Genomic DNA, 23,344 nt, shown 5'->3' with positions numbered 1-23,344 from the left:
CGTCACTTATGGCGCACGGCCTTAACAACAGCTAACCTTTCCAGTGCTTTGGGTTTTGCAAAAAAAAGGGAAAAAAGCACTCCAACAACCCTTTATGGAAAGAACCCACGGGACGCCATGAGATTACTCTGGACGGGCGCCAGCAGCAACGGCAGCCGAGAGCTGGCCTTCTGCCTGTTCGCTTGTTTTAAATAATAACCCTCTAAGTAAAAAGTGTATCCAGGCTGGCAGCGAAAAGCCATTCTGTAGACTTGGAAGCAACCCGTTTTTTGCTGAGGCATAAATCGAAGGCCGCTCCACGGGAAACGCTGCGCACTCATGCGTCATCCCATTTGCCCATCCGTCCCCATGGCAGTTGGCAACTTTGGCGCTCAGAGGAGAGAGCTGATTGATTCCTAGCCAGGCTGAGCACATGCTGAGCATGGAGGCAAGGCAAAAGCAAAGAGAGGCCCCTCCATTTGCTAGAGGTGTGATTTGTGATACAGGTAATACATTTATTTTTCCTAGAGTGAAGGGAGACTAAAACGATCACTTTTTAAAAGTGTTTTTTCCAGTTACCATGGTTCGGTCTGGTGGAGGCAGAATTAATGAAAATAATAATAACCATAATAACAGTCATAATATCCCACCTTCCTCCCAGTACAGGGACTCAAGGCGGCTAACAAATCTAAAACAGTCCAAGTTAAAACACTATAAAACATGCAAAATACAAGTTTAAAAAAAAACAATCAAACAATTCAAACAGAATATCCCACGGTTCAAGCTTGGATGAAAGAATATAGGGTTTGCTTATCAAATGTGCAGATGACACCAACATTTGGAGGAGTAGCTAACACCCCAGAGGAGAGGATCAACATTCGAAATGACCTGAATAAACTAGAAAGCTGGGCCAAAGCTAACTAAATGAACTTCAACAGGGAAAAATGTAAGGTACTGCACTTAGCAAGAAAAAAATGAAGCGCATAGATGTAGGATGGGGGACACCTGGCTTAACAAGACAACATTTGAAAGGGATCTAGGAGTCCAAGTAGACCACAAGTTGAATGTAAGTCAACAGTGTGATGCGGCAGCTAAAAAAGCCAATGCAATTCTCTGCTGCATCAATACAAGTATAGTGTCTAGATCAAGAGAAGTAATAGTGCCACTGTATTCTGCTTTGGTCAGGCCTTACCTGGAATTCTGTGTCCAATTTTGGGCACCACAATTCAAAAAGGATGCTAAGAAGCTGGAGCATGTCCAAAGGAGGGCCACCAAAACGGTGGAAGATCTGGAATACACCAAACCCTATGAGGAGCATATTAGGGAGCTAGGTATATTTTGCCTGGAGAAGAGAAGGTTAAGAAGGATATGACAGCCGTGTGTAAATATTTGAAAGGACGTCATATTGAGGATGGAGCAAGCTTGTTTTCTGCTCCTTCAGAGTCTACGACATGGAGCAATGGATTGGTGTACCCCTGGGACAGAGCTTTCCCCGTAAATAGTGGGACTCCCTGCCAAGGGAATCTGGGCCGGTTCCATCTGTCTGGAGCTCCTGGCAGGCAGCTAAAGCAGTGTTGTCACTTGGATGTTTAAAATCACGCCGTCTGTTTGCATTGTTTGCTTTCAAATATATTTGAAGGATTATTCTTAGAACTGCTTTTCACATTTCTTCAAGAGCCTTGGAATCTGATTTCCAAGCTTTTCGCTCTGGGTCCTTTTCAACGTTTTTACCTGGCATGCATTGCCTTGGGGGCCCTCCAGGCTAGAAGGAGATACAGAAATACGGTAGGTTCAATAATATACAAAGAAACGTTAAGATGTTGTGCCTGAGTTTTCTCATGCTCCTTTTCCCTCCGCATCACTTTTCCTTTTGTGTCACGATTTTGGCAGAGACTATCTTTCCTTAGGAACCTGCCCAGCAGAGCAGAGTTGAACTGTCATGAGGATAAGGATGCGGAAACAGATACGTAATGCTGTTCCACAGACATCATTCAGGGATGGGAATACGATAGCCACCCACACATAGTTATTGGAAATCCACTGCCATGGCCACAACAAACAACGTCTACCTCTTTCCCATCTCATGCCTCCAAGCCAAAGGTATCGTTGGCATGGGTTTTACCATTTCCACAGCCCCAGAATAGCTCAACAAAAATGATACAATGTGTTTCGGCTCAGGTGGGCGGACTCCATCGAGGAAGCCACAGCCCTGCATTTGCAAGACCTGAGCAGAGTTGCGGATGACAAGAAGGCTCAGCTTTCTCGTATTTATAATGCCAGGTGCTTTGTATGTAGACATTCCCCAAGGTTCAATCTCGGAAGCTCAAGGAACAGAGGAACTGTAAGAGCTTTAGTCCTATTGCCACACTCCATGGATGCAACTATGGATAGTAGCACAACAGACTCACAAAGTGCCACAGTCCATTAGTGTAGGAAACGCAAACACACATTAGTAATGCAGACAACCATTACTTAGCTTTTAACTGATATTATTATTGTTGATGTGTTGTTGATTGTATTGGTATTATTGAATTTTATTGATTGTTTCTATATGTTTTTTATCGGGTTGTAACACCGCCTCAATCCGCAGGGAGAGGCGGGGAAATATAAATAAATTTATTATTATTATTATTATTATTATTATTATTATTATTACCACGCAGCTTTTCAAAAATGCAATGGAGCTGCTTCTGTCTTGGCCTCTACTTCCACCACATTGGCCTCCATAGCCTACCTCCCTGCCCTATGCCCTTCCTTGCATGCCTTTCGGTCTGTGCTTTTATTTTTAGTGCACTTGGACAATCATGGCAACCCATTAGGTAAAAAGAAACAAAGAAAAGAACTTGAAAAGCAAAAGCAAAATAGCCTGCTTGGGAATAGCACAGGAGAAGGAGAGAGGAACAGAATCAAAACCACTTGCACCATGTGAATGCCAGCACAGCGATACTGCTTTGGAAGAAACCTATCACACTTTCTAAAAGCAGTGCAATGGAGGGGCATTGACAGGTTTTGCCCGTCCATGAGAAGGAGTGCTCCAGCAACGGATGGACTACAGACTAGCTCCTGGACAAACACAATGTCGTGTGATACAGTACAGCCACAGATGCTACTATCCTGTTCTAATTCCACTTTTCCAGCCTGGTGTGATAAAGGCCCACATCAGTAGGACGTCAGGTGCTCAGAATTGGCATGTTTTGCCTGCTTTCCTTGTGCGACCCTGGAAAATGTATGCCCACCATTGGTCCAACGGGATTCCGGCAAGGATTTGACGTGGCATCGTATGATGTCGCCATTTAGTAGCCATGTTCCTCGAAAGTTCCAGTGCCATGCATTTCGGTGAGGGTGGAAGATCCGAGGTTTGAGCAATGCGGTATCAGCTGCCGTCTATTTCTCATGTTCGTTGTGTTCATTTTGTTGGGTAATCCATCCGCTAAACTTTCTAGGATGAGGCAGAATCAACGCAAACTAGAGAAGCATGAGAGGCTGAGACCTCTGAGGAACCACAAGTCACTCCCAAGGAACCACAAGTCACAGTGCTACTTTGAGCCTCGATTACCAGGCTCTATTGTGCACAGGCTGCCCTTGAAGATATCCGGGGGTTTTCAGGTGGTCCAAATCTTCCCTTTTAATAGGGCATGCAAAGTGGAGGACCATGAAAATTGCACTTCACCATTGGCACACATTCCCTTGCCTACAGCACCTGGGATTCATTGGCTGTCTCCCATCCACATATTAACCATGGTTAGCTTCCAAGATCTAATGGGAACTGGTGTGTTTAGGGTATTTAGGTTCTTTTGGACTATGACTCTGGAGACCAGGGTTTGACTCCTCACACAGACATGGAAACCCATGGGGTCAGCTTAGTCAAGTCTCACTCTCTCAGCCTCAGAGGGAGGCAAAGACAAACCACTTCTGAACAAATCTTGCCAAGAAAACCCTGCAACAGGTTTGTGTTAGGGTCACCATAAGTTGGAAACACCTTGAAGCCACACAACAACAACAATAACAGCAGCAGCGCAGGTGACTGGCTCGCACCAAGTTTCAGAGGTCCCTGATACAAGCTATCTGTGCAACTGATCATCCAGCACTACAAAAGTGGGTCCAGAAGCCACATGTGGCCCACAGGCCGCCCTTTGCCCATCCCTGCTCTAGGTTTGCCTGCAATTTTCACAGCAGCTGAATGGGGATGAAGAAATGGATTTTCCTAGTGACCATCTGTTGTTGTGAGCTATCCCCGTTGTAATGCAAAATGTCTGGTGGTGGCTTGGTCTTGAGTGGGCAGTTAAGACCCATTGACTTTACAAAAGACCCACTCTTGGTGATGATAAATTAAAAGTGGCTTGCTCTTCTGGTTCAGCAAAACTACCTACTTTTGGGGGTTATCTCCTTTAAAAATGTGGCTATGGGGGCAGTCACGACAGGCAGCTTCTTCTCAGAGTTTTTACAGTGCCACCACCGATTTGGCGATTGTTCTCATCCTCCACATTGCCGTCATCATTGCAACAACACATAATAGCACTGCAAAGTCAGCTAACTATGCAGTTGTGAGTCACTGTGATCATACAAAACAGTCATCTTGCACAGTAGGGATAAATGAAGGATGCACATTGACCAGCCGAGGTGTGAAAAGGGCATTTGTGCAGACCATGAAAGCACCAGATATTCAGAAGCCACAGCATGACTGAACCTTGCTTGGGGTATTTGGTGAAAAGTTGGCCCTCTAATAATGTCACAAGTTCAGGCCACTGATTCAGAGACATCCAGCTCAGTCGCACAACTCTAAATCCCCAGACATTTCTCCCATGACAATTTTCATAATCTTTCTGAAGCATGTACATCACTATGGCCCTTCCATTGCTCACCAAATCAGGGGGGATTGGGTCTAGAGGGAGGAAAAAGCAAACCAGAATCCCTCTGACAGTGCGCTATCAATGTATTCATGGTTTATCCTCACCGGCTGCAAGGGAAGGACTCTGGATCAACACTCGATCCAAAGTCCATTGGACTCAAGTTGTCCGCCCAAATGTAGACCTGAACTCCATGGCCCACAAAAGCGTAACATGGTTTCTCCAGCACATGTGCAACTCCCGGTGCATGCTCACTTTTCCCTGGGGCTCCATTCATCACCCTGTACCCATGCCCATATGCCTGGAAAGGGGGCTGGCATGACAGCGATCTCAACACCGCTTGAGAAATCAGAACTTACCACGACAAGGCAAAGTGGTCAGTTCTTTGGGCAGGGATGGATTTTTTTTTTAAATGCTCCAAAATGGTCTGGCAACCCTCAAGTATTGGAAAATCATGACAAGGAGAACCCAGGACAGACCAGAATTTTTGTACTTCACAACTTGTTTTACACAAAATTTGCATGGGGTATTTTCTGCGGAAAACAGGGCTTTCTGCACAAGATATTTCTGGTTGGGAAGTATCGTTTGCTCTGCCAAAAATGTTGTGCTCTGCACAGAAAAAAAAAATCCACTTCCCTTCGCAGAAAATTCAGTTTTCCACAGAAAGATGCTGCATGCGAATTTTGTGTGGAATAAGTCCCAACTTCCAACTGCCTTTGAAAACTGCACTTTCAACTACTCTTTTTTTTTTGCAGCAGGAAGAAAAGTGTCGTTTGAGGACCGCATTAGCCCAGAGGTACCACCCTACCCACCGGTTTGCTTTGCCCGCTTGTTCCCAGCTATGCCTCGGAGTGCCTCGCACTTGGCGCGTCTTTAACTGCCAGAGAATCCCTCCAAAAGAGAGCACAGTCTCTCCAGAGCCACAGAGGCTCATCCGAATCCTTCCAACGTCACTGCTGTTGGAGACAGGAGGGGACCTCTCCTTGCGGGAAACTTCTGGCACAGAAGCCGATCTTGGCGGTCTTGTCATGCCCGCCAAAGCATGGTACTTAATCAGATTTGACACCTCCCCTGCCAAGGACAACAATGACAGCCAGCTCTCGCAATGAGAACCTTTCCTGAATGAGAAAAAGAGAAACACAGGGAACATGCAAAGCCTTACTTTGGGGGCCCAATGATCCATCTCAATCTGGCCATGACAGAAGGGGGTCAAGAGGCCAGAGAAAAGTTGGCCAGGGACCAACAGGTGTTGAGATGGTGCTGATCTAGACTGGTCAGCATCCCAGCCACCCATCAAAGGTATGGGAAGGGTCCCAGTCCACCTGCCCCAAGGCAACACATCACAATGACTCTATGGCCCAGCTCACCTGCTTGGAGGACAAGCGGCAAAGAGGCAAAAGTTATCCCAAGAAGCACCGAGATCCGCATGGTAGCTGGATGGTTGAGGGCAACTGGAAGACCCGCGGGCGGCTCAGTGGGAGAAACCCAGGCAGGGAGCATCCACCAAAGAAGGTTCTTCCTTGCCTACATAAGGAGACAGAGAAGCCCCCAAGCCCTCTGGCTGCTGTGGTGATCCTCCTTCCTTGCAAAATGCCTCTGTAGCACAGCCAACTCCGACTAGAGGAGGCTTTGCAACCAGCCACTGCTATCAAGACAAGCAGAGAAGAAGCCGGAGCTCCAGCCTGTGCACTGGCTGCTGTTAAATATTCATTGCAAGGAGACCGGGATTGAGTCTTTAACTCCTTGTCTCCTGAGGAGAGACCACAAAAGCAAAAGCATGCAGAAAAAAACAGAGCGAGGGGAGACCTTTGCTGCCCTTTCCATCCCCCCAGATGCTTGGTGCCAGAATAGAGACTTGGCATCATTGCTGGCCAGCAAAAAAACACAGCACTTGGGAAAGATCCTCACTGGGACTCCTGCTCCCAGAATCCACCAGCAGATTCCAGGAGCTGGAATTCCCAAAAGGAACTTTTCCAAGCTCTATGGTGACATCCTATGGAATCCTGGGATTTGCAGTATAAGGAGAAGTATTAAGAAGTCCCAGCCAGAGGGCTCTAGTGTCGCACCAAAATACAAATCTCTGGACTCCCCCAGGGTACAGTTGTTGTTGTTGTTTACATTTAAATCATTTCTGACTTATGGCGACCCTAAGGTGAACCAATTGCTGGGTTTTCTTGGCAAGTTTCTTCACAGGGGCTTTGCCATTGCTATCCTCTGAGGCTGAGAGTGCACAGTCATGGCGGTTAACATGGCACCGCAGTGCTATAACTGTGTAGTGCGGAGGGACCCCTATTTCCAGTCACCTAACTTCAGACCAGCATGGCATAGTGATATGAATGTCAACTACAACTCTGGATCTTCAGCTTGATTCCCAGCTTGGCCATGAAACTCACTGGGTAGCCTTGGGCAAGTCACGCTCTCTCAGCCTCAAGAGAAGGCAATGCCACACCTCCTCTGAACAAATCCTGCCAGGAAAACCCCATGATAGGATCGCTAGATGTCGGAAATGACTTGAAGGCACATAACAAAAAGAAATCCATAGTTCAGGGGCAACCATAGAGAAGGTTCTCTCCTGTGTCCTCACTAGAGAAGCCTTTATGGATGGTGGGACCAGGAGAACGCCATCCCAGTAAGATCCTTAGGCAGGCTCATATGGGGAGGTATGGGCTTTCAGATAAACCCAAGCCTTATAGGATAGCCTCCAACTGGCCCAAATTGGCAGGGATAGTCCCAGTTCATCATCGATAGTCCCGCTTTCCCAGCTACTTTTTAATGTCCTTGTCTCTTCCTCCTCCAACATCTCTCCTTTGTCACCAGCTTACTTCAATTGCAGCAAATCAAAGCGGGAAAGGAGTCTGTACTCCAGTAATTCAGTTGGGAGGAGAGGAGAGGAGGGGGAAGAACTGTTTCCTTCCCAGTCGGCTCAGGCAAAAGCAAACTGTTTCACTCTCTCCTAGCTTCTCTGTTCTTCCTCATTCATACCTTTTGGCCATTTTCCCCACCCTTGGATGCCCTTTGGAAACACATGTCCTGCTTTTCATTTGAAATATTAGGCTATAGGGGTTTATAAGTCATAGCCAGCACTTGGAATTGTGGTCTGGGAAATAGACCCATAGCCAAAGAAGGAGAAGATTTAGGCCATGATCTATCCCTCCCTTTGTCATTTTGGACTGAAAGGAAAGTATGAGGCTGAGTGCTTAGTCCAAGGGGAACTGGTGGCTATAGGAATCAAAGAAGTCTCCCCTATCCTAACAACGTTAAGTGCACTCACTTCTAAGTAAATGCAGTTAGGATTGAGATATGAATGGCATTTGTTGAAACTCAACCCTGAAATGCTTAACTGCCTAACTGTCTTCCCTTTGCTGGAGGATTGGCAAAAATCCTTGCTTGCCAAAGGTAATGTTCTCGGAGCATTTCCGAGACTTTGAGCACCTTCTTCAGTCTCCCCTCTTGCTATGTCTGATGTGATCGGCACAGAGGAGAAAAGGAAAGAGATCTTTCTATGACTAACAAGCCTTTCAGGTCGACAAAACCCTGACAAATCACAAAACCCTGACAAATCAAAGAAAGTCAAACAAAAAGAAATGCTGTCTGGACTCCCAATGGTAAGTCCCATTTTGACGAGGCCCATTCAACCAAACGTTGAATGAGGAGCCAACGCACAGGTAAATCTCACTGGTGCAATGCAAGGCGAAGGAGACCATTACTGGACAAATTTTAAATGTTTATGATCGGGGCCCTTTTAAGGCGTCGTCTTGTCCTGACATTCCTTTTTTGCAGAAGTGTTTTGCCATCCGTGGGACGAAAGGACATACGGGAATGGGACCCGTGGATCACATCAGAGGGAGGCTCTTGCCTCTGCTTCCTCTCCGTCGCATGCTTTGTGCATGGTTGGTAATGAAATAATCAATTTCTCTTTCCTTTGGGGTTCTTGGGTTTGTTTTTTTCCTTTTTTGGTTTTGCAACTACCATTTGAAATAAAGCTATTAAATCCCTGAGATGAGAGGCTCCAAAGCAGGAGGCGGAGAGGTCGAAATGAACACTATAACCTCCTAATGATACCCTGGAGGGCTGCATCGGGAGATACAGACTTAGAATAATCCGGCGAGGTCTGACAAGTGGAGAAAAAATCTCAACAGGTTCCTCAAAAGCAAGACAAAGGGACTCCAAGGAAGGATGGAATGGAATTTAGGCCCTCTGGTCATTAAAAACTAGCCGCTCGGAGTCCAGCAGAAGGCAGAGCAAACTTTTGGGCTGGACTTACAACTACACAAGGCCCAACCTGGGAAAATTGACCAGTTATCAATGCCATGTCTAACACTAGAGCAAGTAGAGACAGATGAACAACTGTCCCACATTAGCCCCTGGGGCTACAAAAATAGGCTTCACTTTGCCCACCCCTGCTCTAGCACTTCTGACAATATGACTTTAGCCTCACCACTGAGTAACCTGTGTGAGAACCAGTGGGGTACAGCAGTTACCACATGGACCCTGCTTGAATCGTGAAGGTATTATCTAAGAGCCATGTTGAGAAGCCCAGCCTCCTGAGGTCATCTTCTGAAGACCTTCTCCAAAGCTCCAGCCTTCTAAAGTCATCTCCAAATCCCAAACCATCTGAGGTCATCTTCTGAAGCCCATCTTCAAAGCCCCAGCCTTCTGAGGTCATCTTCTGAGGACCTTCTCCAAAGCCCCAGCTTTCTGAAGTCATTCTCCAAATCTCAAAGCTTCTGAGGTCATCTTCTGAGGCCCTTCTTCAAAATCCAGGCCTTCTGAGGCAATCTTCTGAGGCCAAACTGACTTATTTCCACAGTGTGGTAGCAGCCTGAAACCTGCACAGTTCAACCATCAAGACAGGCCCTTTGTCAAGTCCCCAGCTCACCCTTCAACAACCAAGCATCCTCCAGCTGTGTTGGACTGCAGCTCTCATCATCCCCAGTCAAGGAACTGAGAACATCTTGGCATGGGAGAGGAGACTGGAGGCATCTGAAAAATAATCTGAAGGAAACTGTCAGACCCCAAAACAGCAGCTTACCTTAACGGAAACAGTATTGATCCTATGGAGAGGTTGAAGAGCAAACCCTGCCCAGGCTGAGATGTATGAATTCTGCTTCATGATGGTTTCGAAACAGGGAGGCCTGGGCTCTGGACTCTGTGTTCTTTCCACTCAAAGGCTCTTTTGTGTCTCTAGCAATGGGGGCTGGAGATTTTTGCAGCTGCCCCGGGAGAAAGACAAAAGCTTTCTTTGGAGAGCCTTGAACCCCCACCCTTCAAACAGTTGGGATGACCAATCCTTGGCTTGAGGCTCACAAACCGATATCCCTTGTTTCAATACAAAGGGATCAATCACCTCATTTAGAGGCCTAAAATCATCCTACTTCAGATGGATGTCCCCAAGCTTTCTGCTTTCCAAAGCCAGCCCAAAACGTTTATTTGGGAAGCAACCTTCTACGAAGTCCAGTAGCTCCCAAACTTTGGTCCACCAGGTGTTTAGGACTTCCCAAAAGCCCCAGCTAGCTTGGCTAACAGTTAGGAATTGAAGGACCTGAAGTCCAAAACATCAAATTTGGGCACCCCTGATCTACACTGTAGAAACCATGCCTTTTATGGGCTGCAGCTCCATCTGATGGAATCCTTGGGTTTGTCATTTTACAAGGTCTTTAAAACCTTCTCCATCAGAGTGCCAGCACCTCCCCAAACTACAAATCCCAGGATTTTGTTGGCTGGAGCTTGCTCACTTCTGAAGTGAAGCATTGACAGAGGAAGCGTGACCCTGTTGGTGCTTCTAGACCTCTCAGCGGCCTTTGACATAATAGATCGTGACATCCTCTTGGAACGCCTGGGAGAGTTAGGAATCGGTGGCACTGCAATCCAGTGGTTCCGGTCCTTCCTCTCGGGTAGATTCCAGAGGGTGATGCTCAGGGACAGTTGCTCCTCGAAAACGGAGCATAAATGTGGCGTACCTCAAGGCGCCATACTGTCCCCGATGCTATTCAACATTTATATGAAGCCGCTGGGAGAAATCATTCGCAGACATGGGGCAGGGTGTTATCAGTACGCTGATGACACCCATATATATTTCTCCATGTCCCGATCAGCAGCTATGATAACAGATGGCACTTCTCCCCTCAATCAGTGTCTTGAAGCGGTAATGGGCTGGATGAGGAAAAACAAACTCAGGCTGAATCCAGACAAAACGGAGGTACTTACAGTAGGGCCCCCCAAACCAGGTACAGGGTTGCAACTTCCAGTCCTAGATGGGATCACAATCTCCACAAAGGACTGTGTTCGCAGTCTGGGGGTGCTCCTAGACCCGTCACTTCACATGAGAAATCAGGTGAATGTGACAATCAGGAGCGCCTGTTATCAGCTTCGGCTGATACACCAGCTGCGCCCTTTCCTGGAAGTAAAGGACCTAGAAACTGTTGTACATTCACTAGTAACTTCACGACTTGATTTCTGTAATGCACTCTACATGGGGCTACCCTTGTGCCTAGTCCGGAAACTTCAACTAGTGCAAAATATGGCAGCCAGGCTGGTCGCTGGAAAAACTAGGAGTGACCAAATAACACCCATCTTAAAATCTCTTCACTGGCTGCCTATTAGTTTCCAGGCACAGTACAAGGTGTTGGTTATAACCTTTAAAACCCTACATGGCTTGGGTCCAACCTATTTGAGGGTTCGCCTGCTCCTTGCACCACCTTGCACACTCAGGTCCTCCAGGAGGAATTATTGCAGCCTTTAAAAAACAAACTAATTGCTACCTCCCAGAGGGCCTTCTCTGCAATTGCTCCCAAATTATGGAACGGCCGGCCGGACGAGATCCGTCAAATTGCCAGCTTATACAGCTTTAAAAAAGCTGTCAAGACGGATCTCTTCCAGCAGGCCTTTCCTGAATAAAAGTGCCCAGCCACAGAATGACTGCCCCCCCACATCATGTATTAGCCCACCGCTCTGTCCTTGCTGTATTTTTATTGTGTTTTTAACAGATGTTTTAATTGTAACTTGTTTAATCCTGTTTTAAGGGGGGGAATTTGGGACATAATGTTGTAAATGTGGATATTTTAATATGTTGTGAGCCACTTTGTCTCATCACAGAAAAGTGGGATACAAATAAAAGTTTTATTTTTATTTATTTTTAAACAAGGCATCCAGCAACAATCACATGGCTGGGCACCTCATTCCAACCTCAGAGCAAAAAAACCTTTCTCCTCCAGGCATTTGGGATACCTGGAGTACCAAAAATGAAGGGTGATGCTGCGGAAGATCTGGAGTAAGAGATATGTTTTGTTAAATTCATGTTCTGGTGCTGAACATGCTGGTCGTCATCCAGACTGTTCTAGATGCTGAACGTGGTGGACATCCAATTCTGGTGCTGAACATGCTGGACATCAACCAGACTGTTCACACCAGAACAGTTTGGGTCATGCACCGTCCGAACAGGACACTGCCAGAATGGATAGAAAATAGACTCTTTTGGCCCATGCAGACAAGACCACAGTCAAAGGAGACATGCCACCTATCTTTGCTTTGGAGACCACCCAAAGGAATCTAAAACAAGAAAGGTTCTTGCAACATCTTATATGGCTAACACATTTCATTTAGCATTGGTTTTCATCAAATGCAGTGCGCCTCCTCAAGTGTCCAGAGTCCATAAAAGATTAAGTTAATGAAACCATTTCAGTCTTTCAAGGGCCACCAGAATCCTCATTGAATTTAGTGGAACGAATGGGTACTCACCTAGAAATGCTTGCTATTGCTGAGTATTGTCTTGGATTGGCTGTGGCTCTCCAGATGTTCAGATGGGAGTCTCTGGAGATGCTGAAAACTAGGGATGTATTAAGGCTTTTAGTCCGAGACTCAAGTCTCTACCTTCAAGTCTCAAGTTGAGTCTCAAGTTCTTGCAAGGTACTTTCCAGTCAAGTCTGCAGTCGAGTCTCAAGTCTGGGAGCCAACTTTTAACATGGGTGTGTTTCTCGGAGGGGAACAGCAAACGCATTAGGCAATGGGCTTGAGGTGAGGGTTGAGGTCCACTTGGCAGCCTGTCACTTGTTCATCTGAGGATCCTTCTAAAGCTTTTCAAGCCCACTGCTGAATGCATTTGCTATTCTCTTCCAAGAAATGTACCCTGCTCTTTGGGAGCTGGTCTTGCCTGATGCTCAGAGTGAATGGCACCAGTATGCCAGTCGCTAAAACTATACCAGTCTCAAGTCAAGTCAAGTCTGTGTCGTTTTTGCCAAGTTAAGTAAGTCCAAGTCAAGTCATCAAAGTGTTTAGTCCGAGTCAAATTACTCAGGTTTACATCACTGCTGAAGACCAAGGTCTTGAGCTTGACCTCTCTGATTTTGGGATGCCCCTTGAAGCAATCTCTTTTGGGGGTCCTCTCTCTGTCTCTCTAGGTTCTTAGAGTTCCCCAATACAGAATTACGTACTTTACCCACTTTTTAAAACTTACTCCTCAGCTTTGGAGGTGATTTAAATTCAGTCGTTCCCCTCCTTCTCCCTTTAACCTATTGCACAAGTTTGTTTTGCAACCCAGCCCCATGATCGAGGCCTTGCCTTGTTGCGGGGCATTGCGAATTGGTAGCAGCTGCCCTTACTAAAATGGCAGAGAGTCCAAGACCATTTACAGAAGGGTCCTATTTTGGGACAGGAAGGACAAAAGAAAATTCTCCATCTTTTCCTTTGGGGGAAAAAAACCCCTCTCTGGAACAATTCATTTTGCGAAGCAAAGCGGTAGTGAAGGGCAGGGAATCTGGCATGATGCAGTAGCTACAAAGTCTTTATTTTGTCACCATCACAAAACGGAACAGAGGAAAAGATTGTGGCTTTCCATGGATTAGGCTTAGCAAGGTGCCATGCAGGTTTTTCAAGTTCCAGGGAGACAAAGCAGCACAGACTGGAGGATCCCTTTTTTTGACAATAGTAAACGCAACAGCCGCCTGGCCTTGACTTTAACCTTAAGCCAGAGGCAGTGAAAATTTGCAAACCTTCCAACTTTGCACAGATGGAAACTGGGACGTGTGCAGCCAAACAACATTTTCAAATCGGCTGAAGTTATTAATGAGGAAGCATGCGCAAACTAGGAGAAGCTGCAGCAGTTTGCTTTTGCCTGAACCTACTGGGAAGGGAAAAATTTCACAGCCTTCTCTTCTATCTCCTGGGGCTGAGTTAACGGAGGGCAAACTCAGTTTGTAAAAGCTGAAGACAAAAGGGGAAAGTGGAGGAGGAGACAAAAACTGGAACTTTTTAAAAGCAGCTGAAAAGGTGGGAGGCCAAGGAATTAATCGGGATTCTCCCTGCCAAACTGGGACAGATGAGTGGAAGGAAGGAAGGAAGGAAGGAAGGAAGGAAGGAAGGAAGGAAGGAAGGAAATTTTCTCTGCAGCTTAGCAAGTCCAAGCAGGCTCTTCGTCCTTCGTGTGCCTCGCTGAAATTTGGGGGGCCTGTCTGGGCTTCCCAAGCCTCGCTCTTTGCAAATGAGGATGTTCACCAGTTTGGCACACAAAACCTGCCTTCTTAATACAATCGCCCTGAGAAAATTCTGGGGCTGACACATCCTGACCTAAACAAGGGGAGCCCATATTAAATGCAACCTTGGCAGCAACAGTTGTACAGATCCAAAAGGAGAGACACAGCCAGGGTTGGGATGCAGTGGGTTCTCAGGGTCAAAGCTCTGGGGGGGGGGGGGGGTTAAGGAACAGGGACTTGGACGTCATCGGCCCTGTCCCCTCTGAGTTTAGCAAAAACCCCTACAGAAAATGCGAGGGTCTTGGCTTTTTGCAGGAACAATGTCTGGTTTTGAGCAATCCCGGTTGTGATCTCAAGTATTTTGGGGTGGCTCGGTGTCATGGCCAGCCAAGATCAGCTCTCGGAGGATGAGCCTCCTCCAGAGCAAGGGCTGATTGAGGCAACGCCAGGTGCTGTTCCTGCCCTGCCAGGTCCCAGCTGTGATCCTCCAGCCCCAGAGGAGGAGATTCAACCAGGTCCTAGTGCCAAAGAGAGGCCTTCTTTGGTACCACTGCCTAGTGGGGACTCTGGGGACGAAGCTTGCATGCAGGTGCCTTCTTTCAAAGAGAGAAGAGCCGAGAGTGCTTGCAGGCGCAGATCACAGAGAATTGCCGAGAGGCAATTAGCCAACCAGCCTCAGGTGGCACGAGGGAGAGTTTCCCTTACTTAAGTGGGAGAGAGACTAATGCTGGTTGCTAGAGTTTATTGCATGATCTCTCGGCGTGATTGCTGCTAGCACTAGCTCCTAGTGTTTGGATTCTTTGTTACCTTGACCTTGGACCGGACTTCGTTAACTCTTGGCTGTTTGACCTTGGACTGTTTGATCAACGTTGTTTCTCGGTATCCTGACTTCGGCTTGACTCTCGGAACGTTTGGACTTCTGGAATACTGAACTCGGCTTGTTTTCTCGGACTGCTCTCAGACTGATTCCTTGCAAGGTCTGCTTTACTTTCACTTCCACTGTGCTAAGGCTCTGTTATCAGCTACTGTCAAGTGTCTGCTGGCAGCATTCCCGGACAGAATAAACTCTAGCCTTAATCCAGCTGATAACAGAATGGCAGACCCAGTGTTAATTAAGGAGCTCCTACAGCAAAATCAACATTTGGCTTCTGAAATAGCTGTGTTAACACAGACGCTGGAAAACCTTCAGAAGCAAGCTCTTCAGTCTTCCCAGCCACCAGTCAGGACAAAATGCCTTACTGTCTTGCCTGAAAAATTTGCAGGAGACCGGACTTTATTGGACAGCTTTTTGGCAAGCTGTAAGCTGCATTTCAGAGTAAGAGAGGCTGACTTCCCTACAGACTCACATAAGGTAGCTTTTATTATCAGCTTGCTGTCGGGGCCTGCGAGCAAATGGGCTACCCCTTACCTCAACCAAGATAGCCCTATTCTAAGCAGCTTGCAGGACTTCTTGAAGGAACTCCAAGATACTTGGGGAGACCCAGTCAAGGCAGAGACTGCAGAGCATCAACTTTTGAACCTGCAGCAGGGCCAGGGCTCGGTGGCCGACTACTCGGTGGCTTTTCGCCTCCTAGCACAGGATGTTACCTGGAATGATAGTGCTTTGCGAGCAGTATTTCATCATGGTTTGGCCCCTGACATCTTGGACGAACTGGCCCGCTCCGAGCCTCCTGAAACCTTGTCGGCACTGATAACCCAGGCCATCCGCATGGACTATCGGCTTGCTGCTCGCCGACAGGTCCGACAGGCTGGCTCTCCACTCCTTCCGTCGCCCACACCATTGACCCCTGGTGCAGTTTCGGAGGCTGCTTCTTCCAGGCCAGTAGCGGAGCCGATGCAGCTGGGAGGAGTGCGGCCTCGGCTCACTGGAACCGAGAAGGAACGGCGGAGGAGAGAGGGCCTCTGTTTCTATTGTGGACTGTTGGGACATTTTGCCACAGTTTGCCCTGCCAAGGGCTGCCAAGTTCACCATCTAAGGGCGTCTTTGGAACCAGTCTCCTCCACTTCGGCATCGCGGAGGGACCCCTTACTGGTGGCTGCCACCCTGCGACTCCAGTCCATGGAACTTTTGCCAGTAGGGGCCATGCTGGATTCAGGGGCCTCCAGCTGCTTCATGGACTTGGCATTTGCTCGTCAGCATGGGATCCCCATGGAAGCGCTGCTGGAGCCCCGGCCGGTGGAGACCATCGACGGACGGCTTCTCCGATCGGGCCCTGTGACCCACCAGACACCAGTGCTTCACTTGGAGATCCAGGGCCATGTTGAAGAGCTTCGTTTTCTGTTGGCAGCGGTCCCTCACTTCCCGCTGGTGTTGGGCATGTCGTGGCTCTCGCGGCATGACCCACATATTTCCTGGTCCCGGCGGGAGGTGCTCTTTGGTTCCGAGTACTGTCAGGAGCACTGCTGGCCGGAGCGGATCCCAGCGGCAGTGGTGGCTGAGGCTCAGGACGGTAAGGTGACACTGCCAGAGAAGTACCAGGACTTCGCGGACGTCTTCGATAAGAAGGAGGCGGACCGGCTTCCCCCACACCGGCCCTATGACTGTGCCATTGATCTGGTGCCGGGAGCCCCTATTCCGGCGGGGCGTCTCTATTCTCTCTCGGAGCCTGAGCTGGCGGCTCTGAGGGATTTTTTTAGAGAAAAACCTGCAGCGGGGCTTCATCCGTCCCTCCAAGTCTCCTGCGGGTGCCCCGGTCCTATTTGTCCGGAAAAAGTGTGGGGAGCTGCGTCTCTGCAATGACTACCGGGCCTTGAATAGAATCACCGTCCGTAACCGCTACCCCCTGCCGTTGATTCCAGAGTTGTTGGAGAGACTCCGCCATGCCAAGGTCTTCACCAAGCTGGATCTTCGCGGGGCCTACAACTTGGTGAGGATCCGCGCAGGGGATGAGTGGAAAACGGCCTTCCAGACTCGGTATGGGCATTATGAGTACATGGTGATGCCCTTTGGTCTCTGTAACGCTCCCGCCGTGTTCCAGCACTTTGTAAATGATGTGTTCAGGGACTATTTGGATCGTTTTGTCATCATTTACCTGGATGATTTTTTGATTTATTCACCAAGCCAGGCAGCCCATGACGCCCATGTGCGGGCTGTACTCCAGCGCCTGAGGGAACATCGCCTATATGCCAAGCTCGAGAAGTGCGCCTTTGACCTTCAGGAGGTAGACTTTTTGGGTTACCGGGTCTCGGCGAAGGGAGTGGCCATGGACCAATCCAAGGTCGAGTCGGTGTTGTCCTGGCAGCCCCCTCGCAACAGGAAGGATGTGCAGCGGTTCCTGGGGTTCGCAAACTTTTACCGGAAGTTTATTGCGGACTATGCGGCCCTCACCAGCCCCATCTCCCAACTGCTACGGGGGAAGGGCCGGTTCCAGTGGACGGCGGCGGCGCAAACATCCTTTGAGGCCCTGAAGGCACAGTTCACATCAGCCCCGATCCTGCAGCACCCGGATCCGCGCACGCCCTTTGTTGTGGAGGCAGATGCCTCGGACATGGCCATCGGGGCTGTACTGCTTCAGCCCACGGGGTCCCAGGGACATCTGCTGCCTTGTGCCTTCTACTCCCGGCAGCTCTCTCCTCCGGAGCTGAATTACACCATTTGGGAGAAGGAGTTGTTGGCAATCAAGGCAGCCTTCGAGACCTGGCGGCATCTGCTGGAGGGGGCAGCGCACCCAGTGGTGGTCCACACTGACCACAGGAATTTGGAGCACCTGCAGACGGCCAGGAAGCTATCTCAGCGGCAACAGCGCTGGTCATCTTTTTTCGCCCGCTTCCGCTTTCAGCTCCAGTACATTCCCCAGTCCCGGAACCGGCAGGCAGACGCGCTTTCCCGCAAGCCGGAGTACGCCACAAACCCAGAGAGGGAGTTGCAGTCCACCATTCTTCGGCCGGAGAATTTTGCTGCGGCACCGAGGGAGGCCGCATTGGTGGACCAGATTCGGGAACTCCAGGGCCAGGATCCGTTGGTGGCACGGCACTCGGAGGAAGGGGACGCCTCACCCTTTGCCATGCGGGACGGTCTGCTTTACCACCGGGGCCGCCTGTATGTGCCGGCAGGGCCATGTCGGGAAGCGGTCTTGCGTCTGTGCCATGACTCCAAGCCGGCGGGGCACTTCGGTTTCTGTAAGACTCTGCACCTCCTCACCCGAGAGTTTTGGTGGCCTCGAGTTCGGGCGGAGGTGGCCAAATATGTGGACACATGCTCAGTGTGCCATCGGGCGAAGGACCATCCGGGTCGGCCGGCGGGATTGTTGATGCCGCTGCCGACGCCGTCGGGCCCCTGGAAGATGGTGTCCATGGACTTTATCACAGATCTGCCCCTCTCTGCTGGCTGCACCACCATTTGGGTGGTGGTGGACCTCTTTTCAAAGATGGCGCACTTTGTGCCGTGCGCTGGTCTGCCCACTGCGAAAGAGACGGCCCGGCTGTTTGTACAGCATGTGTTCAGGCTCCATGGACTGCCCGAAGGGGTAATTTCGGACCGCGGCAGCCAGTTCACCGCCCGGTTCTGGACCAGCTTGCTCCGGCTCCTAGACGTCACGCCTCATCTGTCCTCGGCACATCATCCAGAGTCTGATGGTCAGACAGAGAGGACCAACGGGACCCTGGAGCAGTACCTCCGTTGCTATGCCAGTTACCGCCAGGACAATTGGGTCGAGTTGCTCCCGCTTGCTGAGTTCGCATATAACAACTCGGTCCATGCTTCGACTCAGCAGACGCCTTTCTTCGCCACAGGGGGCTTCCATCCACGAGGGTTTCCAGCGGTGGTTCCAGTCTCCGAGGTCCCTGTGGCGGATCAGTGGCTCCAGGAGCTCAAGGCGGCGCAGTCCTTGCTGCAAGAGCAGCTCGAGGTGGCGAAGGAGGCTTATAAGAGAGGAGTGGATCGGCACCGCCAGGAGGGTCCTCCTTTGCAGGTGGGGGACTCGGTCTGGCTCTCAACGCGGCACCTGCCCCTGCAGCGGCCATGCCGGAAGTTGGACGCCCGGTTTGTGGGGCCATACAAGATAGTGGCCCAGGTGAATCCGGTGGCATTTCGGCTCCAACTTCCCCGGACTTGGCGGATTCATCCGGTGTTCCATCGCTCCCTGCTGCTCCCAGCCTCCGATGTTCGGCCTGACGCTGGTAGGACGCCACCGCCTGATCCAGTCTTGGTGGATGGGGAGCAAGAGTTTGAGGTGGCCCAGATCCTGGACTCTCGTCGACGTCGGGGACGCCTCCAGTACCTGGTCGACTGGGTCGGCTACGGGCCAGAGGAGCGTTCTTGGGAGAACGCCTCGGACGTTCATGCTCCACGGCTCGTTCGGGCTTTCCACCGCTGCTGCTCCGACAGACCTCGTCCTCCACAGTTGGAGGGAGAGCATTATGGGAGGGGGAATGATGTCATGGCCAGCCAAGATCAGCTCTCGGAGGATGAGGAGGAGGATGAGCCTCCTCCAGAGCAAGGGCTGATTGAGGCAACGCCAGGTGCTGTTCCTGCCCTGCCAGGTCCCAGCTGTGATCCTCCAGCCCCAGAGGAGGAGATTCAACCAGGTCCTAGTGCCGAAGAGAGGCCTTCTTTGGTACCACTGCCTAGTGGGGACTCTGGGGACGAAGCTTGCATGCAGGTGCCTTCTTTCAAAGAGAGAAGAGCCGAGAGTGCTTGCAGGCGCAGATCACAGAGAATTGCCGAGAGGCAATTAGCCAACCAGCCTCAGGTGGCACGAGGGAGAGTTTCCCTTACTTAAGTGGGAGAGAGACTAATGCTGGTTGCTAGAGTTTATTGCATGATCTCTCGGCGTGATTGCTGCTAGCACTAGCTCCTAGTGTTTGGATTCTTTGTTACCTTGACCTTGGACCGGACTTCGTTAACTCTTGGCTGTTTGACCTTGGACTGTTTGATCAACGTTGTTTCTCGGTATCCTGACTTCGGCTTGACTCTCGGAACGTTTGGACTTCTGGAATACTGAACTCGGCTTGTTTTCTCGGACTGCTCTCAGACTGATTCCTTGCAAGGTCTGCTTTACTTTCACTTCCACTGTGCTAAGGCTCTGTTATCAGCTACTGTCAAGTGTCTGCTGGCAGCATTCCCGGACACTCGGTCTCATTTGGGCAACTGAAAATCATTAGTGATACAAACCCATTTTACTACCCATTATATTTAATGGTACTTGAGCATCCACAGATTTTGCTATCCACAGGAGGTTCCTGGAACCAAACCCCAGCAGATACCAAGGGCCCACTGTAAAAGCAACCCCATTAAAAGTTGGCTTAAAATGGTTTTGCTTTGAAATGGCCTAGTCTAGTTCTGACCAGAAGCTGGGATGTATTTGTCGATTATAGTCACATGCTGGGACTACACAACATGCCGGCAGATGAAGACTCTGAGCACAGACCTTTGGGCATCGGTGAAAGTGCAACTGCACAAACATCACCACCGTTGTGATGTGGATTACAGCTAAAAAGGCAGACTTATCCTCCCTCCCACCTTGTCCGCAACCTACGAAATGGCATTTTGGTTCTCTTGCAGCTGGGCTCTCGGTGGCTGGCTTTGCTTAAAAGGTGTCGCCTGACCTCAGATCAAGGCGACCGCTTGAAATCCCAAAGCCAAAGCCAAAGTGGAACAGTTGGCGTGACGGCAAGTGGCAGAAGCTCCCCTTGGTTTCTCTGCCAAGTACAACAGAGGTGGGTTGATGGCAGGAAAAATCCAGGAAAGGCATCCAGCTGAGCAGTTTTTCGATCACGGCTATTATTTTGCTGTCGGCGACAAGGTGACAGGCCCTCCGCCTCCAGAGGCTTAGAAATCCTGCATGAAGAAGCAGCAGAGGGAAGGGGGAAGTTTCAGGATCCCCATGTTTCCAGGCCTGAGCCCTTTTCTCCAGCCCTCAGGGGGAGAGGAGAAACATCCCGATGAGAGCATTCCCTTGCGCATGCACAGATATTTTTCTCCTTGTTTAGACATTGCATTTTTTGATTTGAAGACATTAGAGCTCATAGCGTGGGCCTAACTGAGCCACAGCAAAGGAGCATGGCTGCCTCAGCCGTCTCCATGAGTTGTGCCTATTCTGGGATTTGGAAGCGACACCCGAATTGTTCTGGAAAGCCAGACGGCAGCTTGAGACTAAATGACTAAAAGACAAACAGATGTAGTGAAACATGGGGCAACGGAATGGAGCCAGTTCCAAAAATTCATCTCAACTCATGACTTGCCTTTTGGGGTTTCTTTTTGAGGGATTTCTCATGCTTCTTTTGTTTTTCATATATTACTCACGCTTGCCCCCAAATACTTCTTTCAATCTCAGCACCTTCACAGGTACAAGTTGGAAGGTCCATGAGACAGGGCCTTCTTGGTGGTTGCCCCTGGGTTTGAGAATTCCTTTCCCACATCTCCAACTTTTCAGGGGTTGAAAACCAGGACTTGCTTGTCCAAGCGGCATTTGAGGGTGGTCAAGATGGCAAAAAGGAAGACCACGCAAACCAAGAAAGGCTGCAGCAGCTTGCTTTTGCCTGAGCCAACTGGGAAGGGCAAGACACCCCAGAGGCCTTTAGAATTTTCTGCCAGAGAGCTACAAATCCCAGGATTGGTTGCAACAATGGCACTTAAAGTCGGATCAAAATGCTGTAATTCCTTTCTCACCCAAATAATGGTACACCTTCCGCTGCTTTTGCAAAGATATCTTACACTCTTAAGATCAGATGGTACTGATTTTTTCCCTCATGCAAAACCGAATGCATGAGAAGCGGGTAAACAGTCAAGCCCTTGCAAACCAGATTGTTGCAAAAGATCAGGCCAGTCCTTCCCATGGCAGGCATTATAAATACCTGCACCGTTTTGCTCGATATGTAACATACACAATTTTTATTAATTCATGGTTTCCTAGGCTGCTTTTCACCTAAATCTTCCAAGGTAGTTAATCCGACGAAAGAGCTGAAACGCCAGCAACTGACAGCAAAATCTAATTCTGCACCACCAGCAAAAAAGGAAGGGAAAAAAAATCTGAAATTAAACGGCGGTTAAAACAGAAGGGAAAGCAACAATAAAACGAGAAACAGCAGAAATAAAATAATCCATTGAAAGCCCAGGAGGGAGACCAGAGATAAAAGTGAAGACATTATTACTGGATATATAATACCGCATAATCCCCAAACGGTAGCGTTTGATCATATGAAAAGAAAACTGATTTTTGACTAAAGATACAGACCTGATTATATGTTTGTCAAGTTATCAAAATCTGTGTGGTAGCTGAACAGAAAACTCTAAATCCTGTGTTTATCTTAAACAGATTCCCCTTTCACGCTGTGCAATTAGAGCATTATGATTCCACTTTAACTACCATGGCAACATCCTATTGAACCCTGGGATTTGCAGTTTGAAGGAGGGCATTTTGGATTCCCAACCAGAGAGCTTTGCTAGCTCTCCAAACGACAAAACCCCAGGATTCCAGAGGATGTCACCCTGACAATTCAAATGCAATATGGGATAATAGGGCTAGTAATTTGAGGGCCTTGGGTTTAGAACAATATGATCCGTGTGTCAAAGATGCCGGCTTGTCTGTCCCGATATCTCAGAGACGCTTTGCATTTTGGGCGAATGAACGCCAACCTTGCAAGGTAGGACTGCCACTCCCCTAAATCTGTCCACTCACCTTGGCTCATGGGCACCCCGCTTTAAATGCCCTGGCTCAATCCTACGGAATATTGGGACTTGGAGTTTCATGAAGCATTTCAAACTCCCTAATACTGTACAGGTATTTTTTTAGAGAATTTTAAGTTTCTCCCCAAACTACAGATCCCAGGACCCTATAGGACAATGCCAGGGCAGTCAAAGTGGCATCAAACTGCTATCACTAGGCAGGGAGGACACGTGGCAGGTTGCCTTTCTTGTCCTTTCTGAACGGAAATGTATAGTTCTGTGCCTTTTCTTCTAAATGCACCCTTCTGGATGCATTTACCAGTACACATGGTTCTCTGCCTTGATTTCTGAAAAAGAACATTTTGGGGCAGAAAGTACTTGTGCTTTTCAGCACATTTCTCTCCCCACTCCCAAAAAGACATCGCCTCGCATGGCAAACTTCCGAA

General features: G+C 49.0%; 1 protein-coding gene across 1 annotated transcript in view; it reads right to left on the bottom strand.

The window, feature by feature from the left end:
• Positions 1-16,462, bottom strand: part of LOC149290019 (carbonic anhydrase 15-like) — a 35,341-nt gene extending 18,879 nt beyond the window's left edge. Inside the window, exons 1-2 of the mRNA XM_089489944.1 lie at positions 15,101-16,462; positions 12,564-12,651 (exon numbers count right to left, since the gene is read on the bottom strand). The gene's annotated coding sequence lies outside the window, so the exon portion shown is untranslated. The remainder of the gene's footprint in view (positions 1-12,563; positions 12,652-15,100) is intronic.
• Between the last annotated feature and the right edge of the window lie 6,882 nt (positions 16,463-23,344).

This window comes from Sceloporus occidentalis, unplaced genomic scaffold (assembly GCF_023333645.1).
Source record: "Sceloporus occidentalis isolate IW3139 unplaced genomic scaffold, rSceOcc1.0.p SCAF_41, whole genome shotgun sequence".
Taxonomy (NCBI): domain Eukaryota; kingdom Metazoa; phylum Chordata; class Lepidosauria; order Squamata; family Phrynosomatidae; genus Sceloporus; species Sceloporus occidentalis.
This window is presented reverse-complemented; position numbering and strand designations above follow the sequence as displayed.